The sequence below is a fragment of the Bos taurus genome, chromosome 23 (assembly GCF_002263795.3).
Source record: "Bos taurus isolate L1 Dominette 01449 registration number 42190680 breed Hereford chromosome 23, ARS-UCD2.0, whole genome shotgun sequence".
Lineage (NCBI taxonomy): Eukaryota > Metazoa > Chordata > Mammalia > Artiodactyla > Bovidae > Bos > Bos taurus.
The window spans coordinates 18,215,064-18,235,271 of NC_037350.1; the positions used below are offsets into that span (position 1 = coordinate 18,215,064).

At 42.3% G+C, this 20,208-nt stretch overlaps 1 protein-coding gene across 2 annotated transcripts in view; it reads right to left on the reverse strand.

Annotated features, from left to right (window-relative positions):
* Positions 1-10,514: 10,514 nt before the first annotated feature.
* The window catches only part of SUPT3H (SPT3 homolog, SAGA and STAGA complex component), a 419,512-nt gene continuing 409,818 nt past the window's right edge, over positions 10,515-20,208 (reverse strand). Inside the window, exon 13 of one of the 2 annotated variants that reach the window (XM_024983744.2) lies at positions 10,515-11,576. The gene's annotated coding sequence lies outside the window, so the exon portion shown is untranslated. The other variant, XM_024983745.2, reaches the window with a different exon arrangement.

Below are 20,208 nucleotides of genomic sequence, written 5' to 3' on the forward strand. Positions count from 1 at the left end.
AGGGACGGGGGAGCCTGGTGGGCTGTCATCTCTGGGGTCGCAGAGAGTCGGACATGACTGAAGCGACTTAGCAGCAGCAGCATGTATAATAGATGAATTCTTTTAGATAGCCTTCTCTCTTCACTGGAGAAAATTCTGTCCCATTTTGATTCCCTCTTTCCCACTGTCATCAGAACGCAAGATGACAAGAGTCAGGTGGTACCTGGAACTTCTACATCAGAAATCTGAACCTGCAACCACAATAAGGAGAAATGTTTTCCTCTGCTTTGAGAGAAAAAGAACGATGAGTGCAAGTGACTGGGGTTTAATTATTATGTTTAAGTATCTATTTGTTACATAAAAATACTTGCATAACTTTAGTTTTGCCCTTGTTATTGTTCAGTTGCTCAGACGTGTCTGTTTACAACCCCACAGACTGCAGCAGGCCAGGCTTCCCTCTGGTTTGAGCAACCATCTCTTGGAGCTTGCTCAGACTCATGGCCACCGAGTCAGTGATGGCATCCAACCATCTCATCCTCTGTAGTCCCCTTTTCCTCCTGCCCTTAGTCTTTCCCAGAATCAGGGTCTTTCCAGTGAGTTGGCTATTCACATCAGGTGGCCAAAGTTTTGGAGCTTCAGCTTCAGCATCAGTCCTTCCAATGAATATTCAGGGCTGATTTTCTTTAGGATTGACTGGTTTGATCTCCTTGCAGTCCAAGGGACTCTCAAGGGTCTTCTCCAACACCACAGTTCAAAGGCATCAATTCTTCATTGCTCAGTCTTCAAGGTCCAACTCTTACATCCATACCTGACTACTGGAAAAACCATAGCTTTGACTAGACGGACCTTTGTCGGCAAAGTCATGTCTCTGCTTTTGAATATGCTCTCTAGGTTTGTCCATAGCTTTTCTTCCAAGGAGCAAGGGAGGGCAAGGAAGTTTTGCCTTAGAGGAGAATAAGTGACTTTGCCTCTCTTTCCATCTTTTTCCTGATTGAGAGTTTTGCTCAGTTGACCTCCCTGTATATTTCTCTCTTACATATCTCAGGCGATGAAACCTGGGGGTGGAGTGAACAGCTTGGGGAAGTTTGGGGCTTCTGCGGAGAGCAGCAAGCTGTTGCTAGGGAGGCTGGAGGGAGTGTATTTGTTTAACATCGTTCCTCCTGCCTTGTCGTGTCCAATGGCATGTTATTTCCACTGGGTGGGAGCCAACGCCGAGTTCCTCCCTGTTGTGTCCAGCCTTGAACACTGCTCTGTGATTATGTTTCATCCAGGGATTAGCAAAACGCAGAGGGGAAAAAACCTGAGAAGGTGTTTGGCACGGGGCTCCATGCTGTGTTAGCACAATCCTCGGGCATCCTCGGCTAATTGCAGAATGGCAACAAGCAGACCGGCTCCGACGCTTGCAGGAGCGCTTCGTCTTGGATTACCATCAGTGGTTTATTTATCCAGTGTCAGGCTTTTGTGTGTATGTTTTTGTTGTTTGTTTTTTATAACCCCCTGAGGAAATGCCAAATAAACAAGCAGTTTGCACCGCCTCACCCTGTCTGCACCATTTCTGAGTGATCAGAAAATCTGGGAGCAGGGAGCAGACTGCTAAGGATTCTTCCTTTCTGACTTGCCAAGGGTCATTATTCAGTCTTCAGCGAATCTGGAAGCAGTATTTTCTTCTTTTTAAGGGGATACCGCTTTGCTTAGCTGGTAAAAGCAGAAGACACAGCAATTTGTAGAGACTCCTGAAAGATCAAGTTCTGCTACCAGAGACCTGCTTTTTTTCTGGCGAAAGAAGTGCAAAGGGAACATTGCTTCTTCTTCTTCTTATTTATACATATTTTTAAGTCTTTATTGAACTTGTTACAATATTGCTCCTGTTTCCTGTTTTGGTCCTCTGGCCAGGAGGCACGTGGGATCTTAGGTCCCTGATCAGGGATTGAACCCGCACCTCCTGCATTGGAAGGTGAAATCTTAACTACAGGACTGCCAAGAAATCCTAAAGGGGACGCTTCTGAATCAGCCTTGGTCTGCCCGAGGCCATCTCTTCACAGCTTCAGACGGCTGGGCTGAGGGCAGCGGATGATGTATGAGGGGATGGGCAGCGTGCAGGGCAACTGAAGATGCTTCAGATTATTAGCAGAGGAGAGCCTGCAGACCCCTCCTCCTGTGGGCCTTGATTCTTGGTAGGGACACAAAGTAAGGCCTTACCCATAGCAAGAACGTTTATTAATGATAAGGGAAGAAAGAAGAGAGAGATCACCTCAAGAGAGAGGTGGGCCACATCAAGGGAGGCAATGGCCCTGGAGGGCTGTGGTACAGTTTTTAAGGCAAGGTCATTTGCATAATCCATAACTGTTGACTGACAATCTAGATTCACAGCTGCATGTTATATAACAGGATGCTCTACTGTGCATGTCTTTCCCATAATTCAGTCTATCATAATTAGATACGTATTCATGGAATCTTTATGTACAGTTAATCAGTCTAATTAAGAAGAGGTGCAAGAATACACAGAAGAACTATACAAAAAAGATCTTCATGACCCAGATAACCATAATGGTGTGATCTCTCACCTAGAGCCAGACATCCTGGAGAGCAAACGTCAAGTGGGCCTTAGGAAGCATCACTATGATAAAAGCTAGTGGAGGGAATGGAATTCCAGTTGAGCTATTTCAAATCCTGAAAGATGATGCTGTGAAAATGCTGCACTCAATACGCCAGCAAATCTGGAAAACTCAGCAGTGGCCACAGGACTGGAAAAGGTCAGTTTTCACTCTAATCCCAAAGAAAGGCAATGCCAAAGAATGTTCAAACTACTGTGCAATTGCATTCATCTTACATGCTAGCAAAGTAATGCTGAAAATTCTCCAAGTGAGGCTTCAGCAGTATGTGAACCAGAACTTCCAGAAGTTCAAGCTGGATTTAGAGAAGGCAGAGGAACCAGGTCAAACTGCCAACATCCACTGGATCACAGAAAAAGCAAGAGAGTTCCAGAAAAACATCTACTTCTGCTTCATTGACTACACTAAAGCCACTGACTGTATGGATCACAATGAACTGTGGAAAATTCTTAGAGATGGGAATACCAGACCACCTTACCTGCCTCCTGAGAAATCTGTATGCAGGTCAAGAAGCAACAGTTAGAACTGGACATGAAACAACAGACTGGTTCCAAATTGGGAAAGGAGTATGTCAAGGCTGTATACTGTCACCCTGCTTATTTAACTTTTATGCAGAGTTTATCGAAATGCCAGGCTGGACGAAGCACAAGCTGGAATCAAGATTGCCTGGAGAAATATCAATAACCTCAGATATGCAGATGACACCACACTTACGGCAGAAAGCGAAGAAGGACTAAAGATCCTCTTGATGAAAGTGAAAGAGGAGAGTGAAAAAGCTGGCTTAAAACTCAACTTTCAAAAAACCTAAGATCATGGCATCTGGTCCCATCACTTCATGGCAAATGGATGGAGAAACAAAGGAAACAGTGAGAGACTTTATTCTGGGGGGCTCCAAAATTACTGCAGATGGTGACTGCAGCCATGAGATTAAAAGACGCTTGCTCCTTGGAAGAAAAGTTATGACCAAACTAGACAACATATTAAAAAGCAGAGACATTACTTTGCCAACAAAGGTCCATATAGTCAAAGCTATGGTTTTTTCAGTAGTCATGTATGGATGTGAGAGTTGGCTATCAAGAAAGCTGAGTGCCAAAGAACTGATGTTTTTGAACCATGGTATTGGAGAAGACTCTTGAGAGCCCCTTGGACTGCAAGGAGATCCAACCAGTCCATCCTAAAGGAAATCAGTCCTGAATATTCATTGGAAGGACTGATGCTGAAGCTGAAACTCCAATACTTTGGCTACCTGATGCAAAGAACTGACTCATTGGAAAAGACTCTGATGCTGGGAAGGATAGAAGGCAGGAGGAGAAGGGGACGACAGAAGATGAGATGGTTGGATTGTATCACTGACTCAATGGACATGAGTTTGAGTAAACTCCGGGAGTTGGTGATGGACAGGGAGGCCTGGCATGCAGCAGTCCGTGGGGTCGCAAAGAGTCAGACATGACTGAGCGACTGAACTGAACTGGACTGAATGGGTCCCATGGCCATCAAAAGTTACTTTAGCGCACGATGGTAGGTGCGCATGTGGTGCGCATGTGCTAGACTAGGGGAAGTCCCAACAGTCAGCGGTGGGAATTTTTCCCATTCCCTGACTATTTTGGAGTACTGATGGGAGGGGTGTTACAAGTGGGGCTGGTAAATTGCTTGCTGGGATTAGGCAGCCTTGGGACCTTTAGCAGAGGGGGCTGCCTCTCAGTGCTCTCAGCTAACCTCCTGCCTAATAAGACTCTTCTCCTCACCCCAGACCTGGCCCCGCTTGCTGCGTGGCTGCTGGTCTTACACGCACATTCACACACGGTGCTTAGGGAAGGAGGCTTCAGAACAAACACGTGGCAGGGAGGAGGAGGGAGGGGGCCGTCCCCTGTGGGCCCAGGAACCTGTGTGCAACAGTCTCTGCCCACCTCTCAGAACTCTAACCTTTTACAGCCCTTCTGCGGGGCATGGGTGGGGTGGAGGAAACGACACTTTAGCAGGTACTCAGCTGCCCCCAAGCTGCTCCAGACCTAGGAGCTCCAGGGCAAATTCTCATTAAAGCTCCGAGGCTGGTGGTTGTGTTGAAATGGTTTGCAGCACGGCTGAGGGGTGTGTGAGGTCACCAGCTGGTCCTGTAAACACTGGATGGGGGTCACGGGCCTGAGAAAACACACCGACAACCCTGAGAGGCCGACACGACACGAGGAGAAGTGGGGAAGCCTTCGAGGTGCCCGGGGCCGGTCTGGGATTGGAATGTGTAGCCGGAGGTGGGAAATGTGACTGTGGAAGGGTTTTGTTGTTTGTCTTTGCAAGAAGGATGTGAGTTTGGCAGGTTAATTTGGTAAATCTATAAATCAAGAATGGGATTTTGACTTGGAACCATTCTATTTACTGCATGTTAGTTTAACAGATTCCACACAAAGAATTCACCTGTTACAATGATGTTTTTATAAACATCAAAGACACATCGGCTTTCCTTTCAGAGGCCACCTCTCATGCACTAATATTTTATTATTCTTGTAATGTTACAAACTCACTGAAGACAGAACCAGGGCACCATCCGATGTGCCATGGTGTCCTCTGCCCCAGAGTGTGGCACAGGATTCAAACTGGGTGACAAGGAGGTCTGATCACTCTCTTGTCCTGACAGACTTCTCTGAACTTCTTGTCACTTGCTAAGTAAGTGACTGAGGGGATGCAAGGGAACCCCCCTCTCTCTTGCCAACAGCTGAACAAGGTGGTTATTTCCTAAGACAAATATGGGTAATGAACAGAGGAAGGCCAGTGGGCCAATCGAGTTCTATAAGAACCGCATGCCAAGAGCACACCCTTCCATGACACACACTCACGGGGAAGACAAACTGAGTGTGTGAGATGTGTCCTGGGTGGGGGACTCTGTGACCCTTGGAGCGCCGGTGGGAGGCGCAGTTTGGCACAAACCGCATCTCAGATGAGTTTCATTTCCCTCCGGTGCATCTCCAGTGTGCTGGTGAACTAGCCCGTCTACTTGTTTCTTGCTTCTCAGCACCAGTGACATCACCACTTAGTAAGTCAGGGACTCACAGCCACATTTCAAAGAATCATTCAGTTTTCTCATTAAGATTCTATAGGATTCCCCTCGTGCCCCCCACCCACCCGCAGCCACAGCCTTGCCAAAACAATGTTAAAAATAGACCTGGTAATACATTTCACATTTGTAGGCAGTCATCAATGTTTAACAGTGTATATGTCCAGCAGATGTACATAACTTTAGAATTAAGCACTGAATTTTACAGAGTAATACAGAGGACATATCCTTGGGAAAAGGATTTTTCAGAAAATGAAGCAAAAGACAAACCTTAGGCTTGGTTTACCTAAGGGAAGCAAAACTTGTTAGCCGCTTGATTTTCTTGTAGCAAAGTGTTTGTTCAATGCATAGAGCATTTAGGGATAAATATATATGTAAAATGGAGAAGGGCATGGCAACGCACTCTAGTATTCTTGCCTGGAGAGTCCCATGGACAGAGGAGCCTGGTGGGCTAGAGTCATAGGGTTGCAAAGAGTCAGACGTGACTGAAGTGACTTAGCATGCATGCACGCAAGCACTATGGTAATTTTCTGACCAGCCTTGGCTAGAACTTTTTAATCTCTAGGAGTCTATCTACCAGTGAAAGTTTTCTTGCTTTTGGGGTAACCATAGAGATGGAGATTAACCCTCTTCATCCCCCAGGCTCTAAAAATTATTTTGACCAAAATGTTTAAGTCAGGGGTTTTGTGTAGCTTAAATGAGTCATTAAGAATTTTATTGGTTAAAGTAGGCATATTTTCCCCTAGTAGACATAATGACATAACAGTAATAAAAATGTAATATTCAAGTAATTGCTGTAATGTAATTATAGTTTGGGTTATAAAGTAAGATTAGAGGTCTAGGATGGCTATTTTGTGGGTGTGTGTTTTAATGTCTGAATGTTGTCTTCGAGGGGCCTGTCCCGTCTCCCTGGAATGCTGGTGCAGTCCATCACAGAACCAGGTGGCCAGGAGCCCGGCTGAGCCAGCAACATCTAGGGGTTCTGACACCCCACCTGCCCTCTCTGGACATCAGCCTCCTGCCTGTCGCAAACCCCTAACCATCATAGTAACTGAAAGCAGTGTTTCTGGTCTTATGTAGACAGCAAAAGGGGAAGTAAAGAAGGGCAGGATCCTCACTAGGGGGACCAGATGCAGTTCAGGGGCCAACCTGGAACAGCCACCACTCTGCCCAGCCAGTGCTGTAGCTCTCGGGTTCCCTTTCTTATCCAAGAGTTTGGTGGGGTTGGTTCTGCTTCTCTATGTCTCTGCTGTGCTGCAGGGTTAGCCTGATCTGGCTGTTGGACGGGAGAACAGTTTCATTAGGTCTCAACAAAAAGAGCTTGATTAGGTGTTTACCCAAAGTATATCTTACCAAAGGATTTGTCATCATTGGAAGCAGTCTTTGAATGGTTATAAGTGAATTTCTGTCTGCATTTCTTATTTGATGGCATGACCTTGAGAAAGATAAAACTCCAGACAATGAAGTGCTTAACTATTTGTGAGTCAAAACAATGAAAATTTTAATTAACAATATTTACACTGAACCATTGAAAGAACATCAGATTTTGTTGTTGTTACTAGTTTTCCTTTGTAACTAATAAGGAATTTGTGGGAAAATAACCTGAGACATTACTTTGCTGACAAGGGTCCATATGGTCAAAGCTATGGTTTCTCCAGTAGTCATGTAAAAAGAGTTGGACCATAAAGAAAGCTGAGCGCCGAAGAATTGATGCTTTCAAACTGTGGTGTTGGAGAAGACTCTTTTGAGTCCCTTGGACTGCAAAGACATCAGATCAGTCAATCCTAAAGGAAATCAACCCTGAATATTCATTGGAAGAACTGATGCTAAAGCTAAAGCTCTAATACTTTGGCCACCTGATGTGAAGAGCTGACTCACTGGAAAAGACCTAATGCTGGGAAAGATCGAAGGCAGGAGGAGAAGGGGACGACAGAGGATGAGATGGTTGGTTGAATGGCATCACCAACTCAATGGACGTGGGCAACTGAACAACTTGAGACTATGCAAATTTCTACTCATCAGTCTTTCTCCCTCAATGATGATCTTTTAATGTCATGATTCCACCTATACTTATTAGTTGGCGATTGATGGCAAAAAAGAGCTTTCACTTTCTCCTCTACTTATTTATTTATATTGTATGGACTCAAAACTATTTCTTTTATTCTATGGGTGATAACTCATTATTATAATCAGATTTTCCCAGATTCAGCCAGTGGTAGCCTCTTGATGTTCCCATTTTTGACATGTCCCTCTGGTTCTTTGAGCAATTCTTTGTCTTCTGGTGAGTTAAGATGTTTCAGGCTAATTTTTCAAGGCATCTTTCTCTGCCTCACTCCTGGAATCAGTTGTTTCTCCAAAAAGCTTCAATATCAATGGAGAATGCTTAGAAACTAAGATCTGGGTCCTAGACATGAAAGAACATCACTTGTGAAATGTGTGAAATTTACTCTTCAGTCTCGAAGAATTTAGGGTGCCTATAAAAAACCAAGTATCCAGAGGTAAATGCTATTTTAGGATCTTGAAAGTTGGAATTCTAAAAGGAAACTAGCCCCTCATCTCCATATTACAGACCTGTCACCGGGATGCCAATCAATCTCAGCAAACTGATAACATCTTTAGGCTTTTCTCCCTCTGAGCAAATACTATTCTCTTGGGACTTCCTAGGTGGTGCCAGTGGTAAAGAATCCACCTGCAAACGCAGGAGACACGAGAGACTGTGGGTTTGATCCCTGGGCCAGGAAGATCTCCTGGAGAAGGGCATGGCAACCCACTCCAATATTCTTGCCTGGAGAATCTGGTGGACAGGAGTCTGGTGTGTTACAGTCCATGGGGTCGCAGAGTCAGACACGACTGAAGCGAATGAAGCAAGCTTCTAATAGCTCTAGACATTTGTTAACTCACGGCTGAATCACAAATCAGCTATGTAGACCATTTCACAAATTTAACATCTTGACAATATCTGTGACTTTAAATACCCGTGTCTCTAAATGTTCTCTTTTTTAGACATAAATCTCACACCGACAAAGGCTGACTGTGAACACAGGTAGCTACCTTCGCATGCTCCTGCCTCTCGGCACTGTGTGGTGTCCTCTCAGTAAACAGTGCGGAGAGTCCCGTTCTGCACCTTGAGTCTGTGGCTCTGTTTTCTGCAGTGGTGACCCCTGAGCTGGGGCCTCGGGCAAAGAGGAGGGCCAGAGAGTTGGGCGTACAGCATTTCCTCTTTAACTCCTTTGAGGGAAGTCGAGGGAGGGCAAAGCGTGGGATTTGACTGATCCAGGAGAGCTGCTGGCTTTTACTTGGCATCTACACCCTTAGTGCTTGAAAAATGTTATTTTTTTCCCTAAACTTCTATCTCATTAATCTTGCCTTAGGAGTGGTCTAACCCTGTTAGTTTGGTAGGTTGCTTCTATTCCAATTAGCATATATTTCCATAAGTGTTGAGAGGAGAAGGGGATGGAAGAGGCAGAATTTCTAAACTATTGACCTTGGAAGGACTTGTAGGAAGGTGTGTCTGACATGAGTGTAATACAACTGAAAAGTGTAATACAACTGAAAAAGCTCTCGTAAATGGTAAGTTATGGTTGGCTCTGATGATTTATGCTAAGCAGAATAAACTATGATGGAAACATAAAATATTTCTAAGCTTACACTTTAGTCACTCAATACACATAACACTCAATTTTCCTCCGTAAAAAATAGACACTTAGAGCACCGAGAATCTCCAGAGGAAACAGGGTTATTTACTATCTCTGTGTTTGCCCATGTCACACATTCCAAGTTGAAGAGTTGGAAATGCTTTCATATTCTCAAATGAAAGGGCCTGTGTGATGCCCCCATTTAAATATAAATCCTACTATTATTAATATATGATCCCTACCATTACATTAAGTGACTTTCCACTGACAATTTGAAGGGGGAATGTCAGAACAGGGCTTCAGCAGCCAAACTGTTTCATTGTTCAAGTATTGACAGGCCAGTTGCCTAACCAGAAAATGCAGAATTAAACCAAGGAAGCTTATTTTGAGAGCAGGTCTGTCGCCATCTACAATATAGGACCAGGAGGTAAACAGGAAGTACTGAGCTGTCTTGGTTTACTTCTACAGGCACAGATTAAATAAAATCAGTGTTTACCGAATGGGAAAGCACAAAGCTGGTACAGAGAGAAATGCTATTTTCATGCTTCTAAAAAGGTATTACAAATAACACAAAGTTTCAAACCTATAATTAAAAACTTATTTTTAAAAAGCTTTGATTAGGCTCCTTTCAAAAATAGAATTCTAGGTGGAAATAAATTTCTTAAAGGTTGACTTCCACGCTCGTTTCCCCTAATCCATTCTAATGCCCTCTTTCAACGACAGACTTCAAGGGTAAAAAGTATGTCTCAGAGTCACTGAGTAGAAGTTCAGTGCTCCCACTTAACAGATGGGGAATCCAAGGCGCCAAAGTTAAAGTCATTTATAAAGTGTCGAACAGCCAAGTAGGGGCAGGGGGAATTTAGGATCTGAGTTATTCATGAGAAAAATTATGGATAGACTTAATTGCTTAGTGTCAGACACAAGGACACGATCCTGTGGTAAAGGGGCTAAATGTATTTATTGTTGGTGTCCTTTTGGCCAGAAGACAAAACAGTGGTCCTGTGGATTCAAACTGCGCAGGCACTCCCACCCACCTTCAGGAAGGACAAGACCCTTTCTTCTTTTGGTGTCAAAAGCCTCAACTGAAAAATGAGGTGATTCTGCAGTTCTAATATTGTGAAGTTGAGAAAACAAAGAACTGGAAAAGGTGATATGACTCAGGGAAACAGAGAATAAACGAATGGAAATTAAGATACATTATTTTGGGTGAGAGTAATTCATGATATTTAAAAGTCTAGCAGGGTTGTTTGAGGTCAACTAAACTTTTAATAAGCCAGTTTGCAGACAAACATCAACACGCAAACCAGGAAGAGCCTAAGAGAGAATGGGTAAAGTACAAGGTCAGGCAACTCAAAGAACACAGATGCATGGCCAATCAGCTCAGTTCAGCTGCTCAGTCGTGTCCAACTCCTTGTGATCCCATGAACTGCAGCACGCCAAGCTTCCCTGTCCATCACCAACTCCTGGAGCTTGCCATCCAACCATCTCATCCTCTGTTGTCCCCTTCTTCTACCTTTGATCTTTCCCAGCATCAGGGTCTTTTCCAATGAGTCAGCTCTTTGCATCAGGTGGCCAAAGTACTGGAGCTTAAGCGTCAGCATCAGTCCTTCCAATGAATATTCAGGACTGATTTCCTTTAGGATGGACTGGTTGGATCTCCTTGCAGTCCAAGGGACTCTCAAGAGTCTTCTCCATCACCACAGTTCAAAAGCATCAATTCTTTGGCACTCAGCTTTCTTGATAGTCCAACTCTCACATCCATACATGACTACTGGAAAAACCACAGCTTTGACTATATGGACCTTTGTTGGCAAAGTAATGTCTCTGCTTTTTAATATGCTGTCTAGGTTGGTCATTGCTTTTCTTCCAAAGAGCAAGTGTCTTTTAATTTCATGGCTGCAGTCACCATCCGGAGTGATTATAGAGCTGAAGAAAATAAAGTCTGTCACTGTTTCCATTGTTTCCTCATCATTTGCCATAACGTGATGGGACTGGATGCCATGATCTCAGTTTTTTGAATGTTGAGTTTTAAATCAACTTTTTCACTCTCGTCTTTCACTTTCTTGAACAGTATGAAAAGCCATGGCCAATAAACACATTCAAAATGTTCAACCTCAGTGGTACTAAAAATGCAAATAAATGCAGTGGTCTTCAAATTAGAAAATTAGAAAAGATTATAAACGGTAATGATATCCAGTGGTGGTGCAGGCACAAGGAAACTGACTTTCAAACATTGTTAATGAGAATATAAACTGGGAAAACCTGACTGGAAGACCATTTGGCAAGCCACAAAGTCAGGAAGTTCTACAAACGGCAAGAAAGATAAATTGAGAAAACAAAAACACTAATTCAAAAAAATACATACACCTCAGTGATAATTTTGCAATGTAAATACACATCAAATCACTATGTTATACACTTGAAACTAATATAATGTTGTATGTCAGTTATAGTAAATAAAAAATCAATGCAATGTATCACCCCCCCAACCCTGGATTATCTCCAAGTATGCAGAAACTCCAGTTGATAAAATTTAACATCCATTCATTATAAAACACTCAGGAAACGGAACTTCACTCAATATGATAGAGAGCAAAGAAAATCTTAGAGCTAATTTAATGGTTAAAGACTGAAAGTTTTTCCCATAAATTCAGGAAAATGTAAGGATGTCTGTTCTCACCATGCCTATTCAACAGTATACTGAAGATCCTAGCCACTGCAATAAGGCAAGAGGAAAAAATAAAAAGTGTATTGATTAGAGGGCTTCCCAGGTGGCGCTAGTGATAAAGAACCCACCTATCAATGCGGGAGACATAAAAGACAAAAATTCAATCCCTGGGTTGGGAAGATCCCCTGGAGGAGAGCATGGCAACTCACTCCAGTATTCTTGCCTAGAGAATGCCATGGACAGAGGAGCCTGGCGGGCTACAGTCCATGGGGTCAAAGAGTTGGGCACAATGGAAGTGACTTAGCGCACACACACACACACACATACAGATTAGGAAGAAATAAAGCTGTCTTTATTCGCAAATAACATAATCATCTATGTAGAAAATTCCAAATAATATACAAACAGAAACCAAAACAACCCTCCTCCCCCAACTATTATAGTTAATAAGTGAGATCAATAAGGTTATAGAATAAAAGGTTCACATAAAAAATTGATTTTATTTCTATATATTAGTAATGAACCAGAAACTAAAAAAATTTTAATCTTTCTTATAGCATCATATATGAAATATCTATAGATAAATCTAATAAAGTAAGTACTGGATTTACATTCTGAAAAACTATAAAACATTGATGAGAGAAATTAGAAAAGACCTAAGTAAATGAAAAGCTATTCCATATTCACTGATTAGAAGACCTAGCATTAGAAAGCTGAAGGATTCATAAGACCTGATTACATGACTTAGTAATCAAGACAGTAAGGTACTGTTTAAGGATAAGCATACAGATTAAAGGAACAAAAGAGAATCCAAATGGACCCACACATATATGGACAATTGGTTTCAGACAAAGGTGTCAAGATAATTCAGTGAAGAAGGAATAGTCTTCAAACAAATGGTGTTGGAAAAATCAGATATCCATGTGCAGGGAGAAAGAAAAAATCTTAAACCTTACTTTGTACCATATACAAAAATAAACTCAAAATGAATCAGATACCTAAAAGTAAAAGCTGAAATTTAAAATATCAAGAAGAAAACATCAGAGAAAATCTTTGTGAGCCTGGGTTAGATCAAGATTTCTTAGATAAGACACAAAAAAGTATGATCCACAAAAGGATAAAAACTGATAAATCAAACTTCTTCAAAATTAAAAATTTCAAATCTTCCAAAGATACTTGTAAGAAAAGTCAAGACCCATATAAAACATGTGAAAACCACATTTCTATATCTAGACTATATGAAAAACTCTAATGCTGTAATAAGGAAACAAACAACCAGTTTTTTAAAAAATGGACAAAAGATTTGAACAAACAGTTCAACAAGGAAAAGATACAGATGATAAATGAATACACGCAAATGCTTAGTATCATTAGTCATCAGAGAAAAGCAAAGTAAAGCCCCAGTGAGTTACCACTCTTTGCTTATTAGGATGGCTAAAATGGAAACAAAACAACAGAATAGATCACACCAAACGCTGGCAAAGACAGGGAGCAACTAACCAAGTCAAGGGAAGGCAAACGGTTGAGGCACGGAGTCAGACAACAAGCCGAGACAGAGGTGAGACGAACCAGAGGACGATGGCATGGGCATATTGCTGCAAGAATCTGCAGAGTTAAGGACTGATCAATCATTCATGCGTGTTGGAAAACACTGACGGGACATGCACTGGTGTCGGCCCCTGCTCCAAGTGCTGAGCACGCAACAGTGGGAAACCCTGGACAGTTTACACTCGGAGGGAGAAGATAATGAGCAAAACAATAAGTCTGTCAAACGGGTATGGAAATATTAGTGAAAAAAGAAAGCAAGGAAGCGGGATACGGTATGTAAGGTGAGGCTGGGGCTTCAGTATTTAAAAGAGGTGGGGGTCAGAAAAGGCCTTACTGAGAAAGCGGTGCTTGATGCGGGGGAGGGAGCCAAGAGGAGAGCTTTTACAGGCGAGTGCTATTAACACTGAGTTCTCACAGGGTACTCAGCTAACACCCATCCACTTTGTTGAGATCCATTTAGTTTCCACAATAATGACATAAAAAGATACCATTTAATGTGATAACTGGTTATGACAGTTTATAAAAATGATTTATGGGATAAATATAATCTTCATTTCAACTGAACAAGAAACATTAGAAATTCAACTGAAAGAAAACCACACACTTCAATTTACTCTGAACTATTACTTACCCCTCCTGTCTCAAACCTGCCCCTCTTTCAATTTTCATTTATATGTGATTCAGAGAAAGCTGAGTGGCACAGTTTAATATTAATAAATTTTGGAGTATTAGCTGGGAAAGTGGGTTAGAAAAAAAACAGGAGGAAATAGCCTATTCATATGAAAATAATAATCACATAATATTTATTGTCTGGGATTGAAATGTTTCAAATATGCAAAGCAATAAAATGTCAGGAAAAGCAAAACTTCCTAATGTTAAAAAGATCATAAATTTTCCCCAAAATAAGACATGTGAAAAAAAGTTCAGGTGATACTTTATGTCAAAAAAAAAAATACCCTCAAATCCAAGCTGCTGCTGCTACTGCTGCTAAGTCACTTCAGTTGTGTCCCACTGTTAGCGACCCCATGGACTGCAGCCCACCAGGCTCCTCCATCCATGGGATTTTCCAGGCAAGACAAGCTTAAAACCTTCAGAAGCACAACTTACCACTGAAGGGCTATGGAGACAATGGTAGTTACTGTAAAAGCACAGAAAGCAACAGTTATCTTTTTTTTCTTTTTGAGCTTGAGAATCACTTTATAACAGGAACAAATTCCCTGACCTAGGCATTCTGTAACATGTACTTTTGCTATGTCTTGAATGAAAAAAAGACACGTAATGTCAAAAAGCTACCAGGATTTCAGTGTCATTTAAAAATAAAAATTTTTTAAACATTTATTTACTTGTCTACACTGGGTATTTGTTGCAGCACTCGGGAATCTGATCTATGTTTCCGTAGTGGCAGCCCGTGGGGTCTAATTCCCTGACCAGGGATTGAACACAGGCCCCAGGATTAGGGGCATGGAGTCTTAGCCACTGGACCAGCAGCGAAGTCCCAGTGTCAATTTTAAATGAATTTGTATTGTATAGATCACAGTGGCATGTATGCAAATGTCTAAAGTAGAGTCATACTTACGTTGGCAAAACATGTAACATACTTAGTCTATGGATAATTTAATCCACGTGTCTCTTGCTTCCTTAAATCCCTTTGGTAATTCCTTGGTTTCCCCCATATCCTTGTCTTACTGTTTGGGAACTGTCAATCCATGTTGATTGCTTTGGATTTCATAGGTGCTAAAATTTGTTTTTGAATCAATGAATGAATGAATAGGGATAAAGAAAGCAGACATTCTAACTGTCAGCTCCTTTTGAAAAACTGTTGCTTCCTGTTCACAAAATCCCATTATTTCCAATCTAAATAGATCTTCGCATTTACTTTAAGTTCAGTGGACACATTACCTTAGGGAAACCTCATCCTAAAACAGCTCACTGTCTTTGCAGTAAACCAGTGGGAGACCCAGCAGGTTTTTAAGGACAGTGCTACAGACAAAAATGGCAAGTGAGTCTGTAAGTCTAGACTCAAGCAGGCGCGAAGGTTCTGAGGTCTTTAGTGGTATGTAAGTGTAAAAGGTTCCCTCCCTCTCTGAGGTCATTAACCCCTTCAGATCAGACTGCAGTCAGAGTGTGTGCTCAGTCGATCAGTCACGTGCAACTCTTTGCAACTGCATGGACCATACATAGCCCACCAGGATTTTTCCAGGCAAGAATACTGGAGTGGGTTGCCATTTCCTTCTTCAGGAGATCTTTCCGACTCAGGGATTGAACCCACATGTCTTTCGTGTTCTGCATTGGCAGGAAGATTCTTTACCAGTGAGCCACTTGGGAAGCCTGTAGTCAGATCCGAAAAGCCACAAGAAACCTGACCCGTGGCCTGCTTTGAAGTGATTTCTCTTGAGATACTATATGACTGTCATTACGAAAAAGGCTGGGATCATCTATAGTTCTTGAGATTTGAAGCCAAAGGCAAACAAGTATCCATAGAAGATTAAACATAGACTTAACCAAAAAAAGAAAAAAACGATGTTTAAATGCCCATTTTCTTTTCTGTCAACCAACCAATAGATGTTTATTGAATACCCAATATGTGCACGTGGTGATTACAAACAGGTATAGATTTAAGACTTTCCCTCAAGAAATTCTTAATCTGGGGCAGGCTACAAAGTACATGGACAGACGATTAGGGACAGAAAACAGAAACTACCGAGACCAATAGGAGCATAAAAAGCTCGGAAGACGCAGAAGGCACCCTGCCCTGAGACAGGCAGGAAGCTTTAGGGGAAAGAGCTGGGGAGGAGGCCACCTTGCAAACGGCAGACGGATTTTCCACAGGTTCACGGACACGACTCTACACATTTCAGGGGAAGGCACCCTAAGACCTTTCATGTTTCAACATGGGCCACTTGGCAAGGTTCCACCTCGCTCGGCGATGGTCCCACCTCCCTCGGCGATGGTCCCAGGGACATGACAGGACAGCCAGTCTAGGGAGGGGCTGCCACAAGGAATCATCTGCCTCCCTGGTTCTGGAGACACATGACATTTTCCATCTTGACCTCCTTCTGGGTACGGATAAAGCTGGAAAACTGCTTGGTGGTTTAATTAGAGTTGGCATTCCATGACTCGGTGACCCACCACTCTAATTTTCTGTCATCTGGCCCCTAGATTTGGTATCTTCCTGTGGGAATAGGAGCATGGAAAGTCTTGTTTGTTTTTTTTGCTGTGCCAGGTCTTAGCTGTGGCACATGGGATCCAGTTCCCTGACCAGGGATCGAACCTGAGCCCCCTGCATTGGGAGCATGGAGTTTTAACCACTGGACCACCAGGGAAGTCCCAGGACAGTGAAAAGCTGACACCATGCTGATCTTGCTTAGGCTGCCACGTAAGTCCCAACTTCCAGCACCACCTGGGCTCACTGTCTCTTTCCAGGCCAAACCTATGAAGTGTGGCCAGCCAACCTGCAGGAGTCACTGCTGCTTAAGCACTGCTCAACGGATTGGCACACACAGTCTGGAAGGAGTGATGGGAAGAGGCCAATGTACTGGCAGGTGAACTGACTTCTCCCAAGTAAAGTGGTTGGCAGAAGGAAATCAACGTCGTTCGCAAAAGAAACCTGTAGGTATGTAATGCCACAGGCTGAGGCACTGCTAGTCGACACCTTAACAAATATAAATTTGAAAGTGACTTGTTCTGAGGCAGAACAGACCTCGGGCTGAATTAAAGAAGCTGCTAACGAGAGAGGAAAACCATCATTTATAATGCAAATTGTGTTCAGCAACTTTTGTTCCACTTCCTTCCTTATCTCTGTCCACCACTATCCCACGTACACAATTGCACATCCTGGGCTGGGAGAAACAAAAGACTGCATCACAATTAACAGGCAAATACCTAAAAGGGGCATTTGTATAAAGTTACAGGGGGTTGCTGCATGTACTTCTGGATCGGCCACTGCAAACACATGTAAACACGATGGGGACTGTTTTATAACATGAAATAGCTTGTATGAAAGCATAAAATAGTAGCCTGTGTAATGAGAGCCTTCTAGAGAAATCTGGTCCCACAAAGGAGAGGCTTTGTACACATGGATCTTGGGGAAGTTTTCCTCATAATTTGTACAGGGATTCTTAGTATGTGCATTGATCCTATGTATTTATCTTAAGGTTCAAGACATTACAGAGGACTTGGCATCATGCTATATAATTATAGTCTGTTACACATTATATGATATTCTATTATATACATAATACTTGGCCTCAGGGAAGGAATGTGAAGTTAAAATTTTCTTGTAATCAAGTTTTTTGGTATTGAGAAATACTTCTAGGTTCAGGGCAGCAATTCTGTTATCAGAAATCTTTAGCACAGTACAAGTGGTATAACACTGGTTTAGAGCATGAGCTTTGGGGTCAAAGTGTTGTGTACTAACAGTAGCTCCATCTCGGGCACTTCTGCATCAGGCACGGGACCATCCTCTCTTTTTTTCACTTATCTATTTCTGGTTGCACGGGGTCTTTGTTGCTATGCGTGGCCTTCTCTAGCTGTGTGTGTGGGCTTCTCATGTTGCAGAGCACGGGCTCAGGAGTTGTGACACACGGGCTTAGCATGTGGAATCTCCCCGGACCAGGGTTCAAATCTGTGTCTCCTGCACTGGCAGGCAGGCTCTTAACCACGAGACCGCCAGGGAAGTTCGAACCTTCTGTTCTTAAATTTGCTTTCTACCATCTACGGGCAACACAGAGAATGACAACGCATCTCTCATAGTGGGGTTGTGAGGATTTAATCAGATAATCACATAAAGTGCTTAGGGTACAGGGTGGCACATGGTGTCCTACGATTATTATGTGAAACTATGATTATTATGTGAAACATTATTAAAATGCTGATATAATAAATTATTTTGATAGCAAGTAAACTGTTCAACAGTTATATAAGTAAACATCTTGCTTCTTGAGTTTTCCTATATCTTTTTCTAGTTTTATACTCTTTGGGGAAAAAAAAAGGAATAGTAAAGATTGGGTGGTGATGAGCAGAAAAGAGAACATGAATATAATACCCTATACAGAGTTACAGTGGTTTCCAACAATGAAATATTGTATCTGGGTTTCTCATGACTTTGTAGGAATTGATTGTTTTAAAATATGCTTCAATTGCCAAAACTCTCATGACTTACGACAGCCTGAATATTTGATATTTTCTTCCAGAAAAAAAAAGTCTCTTTTTTTTTCTTAAGTGCTATGGTATCACTATCCTAGTCCTGACACTAGAAACTTACTTTAAGAGATATGACTTTTTAATATTTGAGCTTTTAAAGCCATCTGGCCCTTATTTAACCATCACATTTACATCCAATTCCTGCAGGCAGAGACTTGTTGTTTAAGCTTGGCTTGACGCCCTCTGCAGAAAGCCTTTCCTTTAATGAACTCGACTCCACTAAACCTGCTAGCTAGAGTCCCCTGGTCTGCCCGTGTTCCCCACTCCCACCAACTATACAATAAGCACAGAACGTTTCATCTTGTCTTCCAAACAAGAACATAAAAATAAGAAAATAAATCGATGAAGAATCAGCTTAATGTGGCCGCCACTGCTATGACATATTCAACTCAATGCCCTTATATTATTTGCAGAAGTGTTTATGTACTATGAAATGTTCAGCCAGAGCACACAGGAAACTGTAAAATATTTTATAAGATGTATACATGGTTGATGGTAGAATTTTAAATGCAACTTGGGAAGGTTCTATCTAAATTCCAGGAGAGCAGATGAGGGAGTATTTTCTCTGTAGTGACTCAGTTTTACATAAGGGGTTATATGAACTGGAAAGAAATGCCTGATTTGGGAACTATATAAATTTTTTTCATAAAACTAAATTTTATAATTTCTAGACAAGTAAACTTGTTTACTCTCAGACCAAGAATTACCAGTTATGTTTATCTGTCTTCTACATGGTAAAAGCATTAAAAGCGGATTGTTTACTATTTTATAGGAACAAAGAACATAGAGTAATAAATGAGGAATTCATCCCAAACACAGAAATTATATACACCATTAAAAATAGTTATGCTTAAATAACAACTCTTGCCTCTAAAACTGGAACATTATTTTTGAATCTCAACTATTGCAATATGTGCAGACAGAAGGTTAATGACATATCCTCAAAATGGCATGTTTAGAAAGGTGCATTTGCAAATTCAGGTGAAGGGAGAAATATTTTTTTTTTTAATTTATTTTTAGTTGTGGGATACCTGCTCCACAATACTGTGTTGGTCTCTGCCATACATCAGCATGAGTCAGCCATAGGTACACATGTGTCTCCTCCCTCCTGAACCTCCCTTCCGCCTGCCACCCAATCCCACTCTTCCAGGTTGTGAGAGAGCCCTGGTGGAGTGCCCTGAATTATTCCGCACATTCACACTGGCTATCTGTGTTGCACAGTAGTGAACATGTTTCCACGTTACTCTCTCCATTGGTCCCACCCTGTCCTTCCTCCCTGCACCCTCCCCCGGGTCCGTAAGTCTGTCTTCTATGTTTACATTCCACTGAAGTCAAGTGAGGTCGCTCAGTTGTATCCGACTTTTTGTGACCCCATGGACTATAGCCTGCCAGGCTCCTCCGTCCATGGGATTTTCCAGGCAAGAATACTGGAGTGGGTTGCCATGCCCTTCTCCAGGGGATCTTCCCAACCCAGGGATCAAACCCGGGTCTCCCACATTGCAGGCAGACTCTTTACCC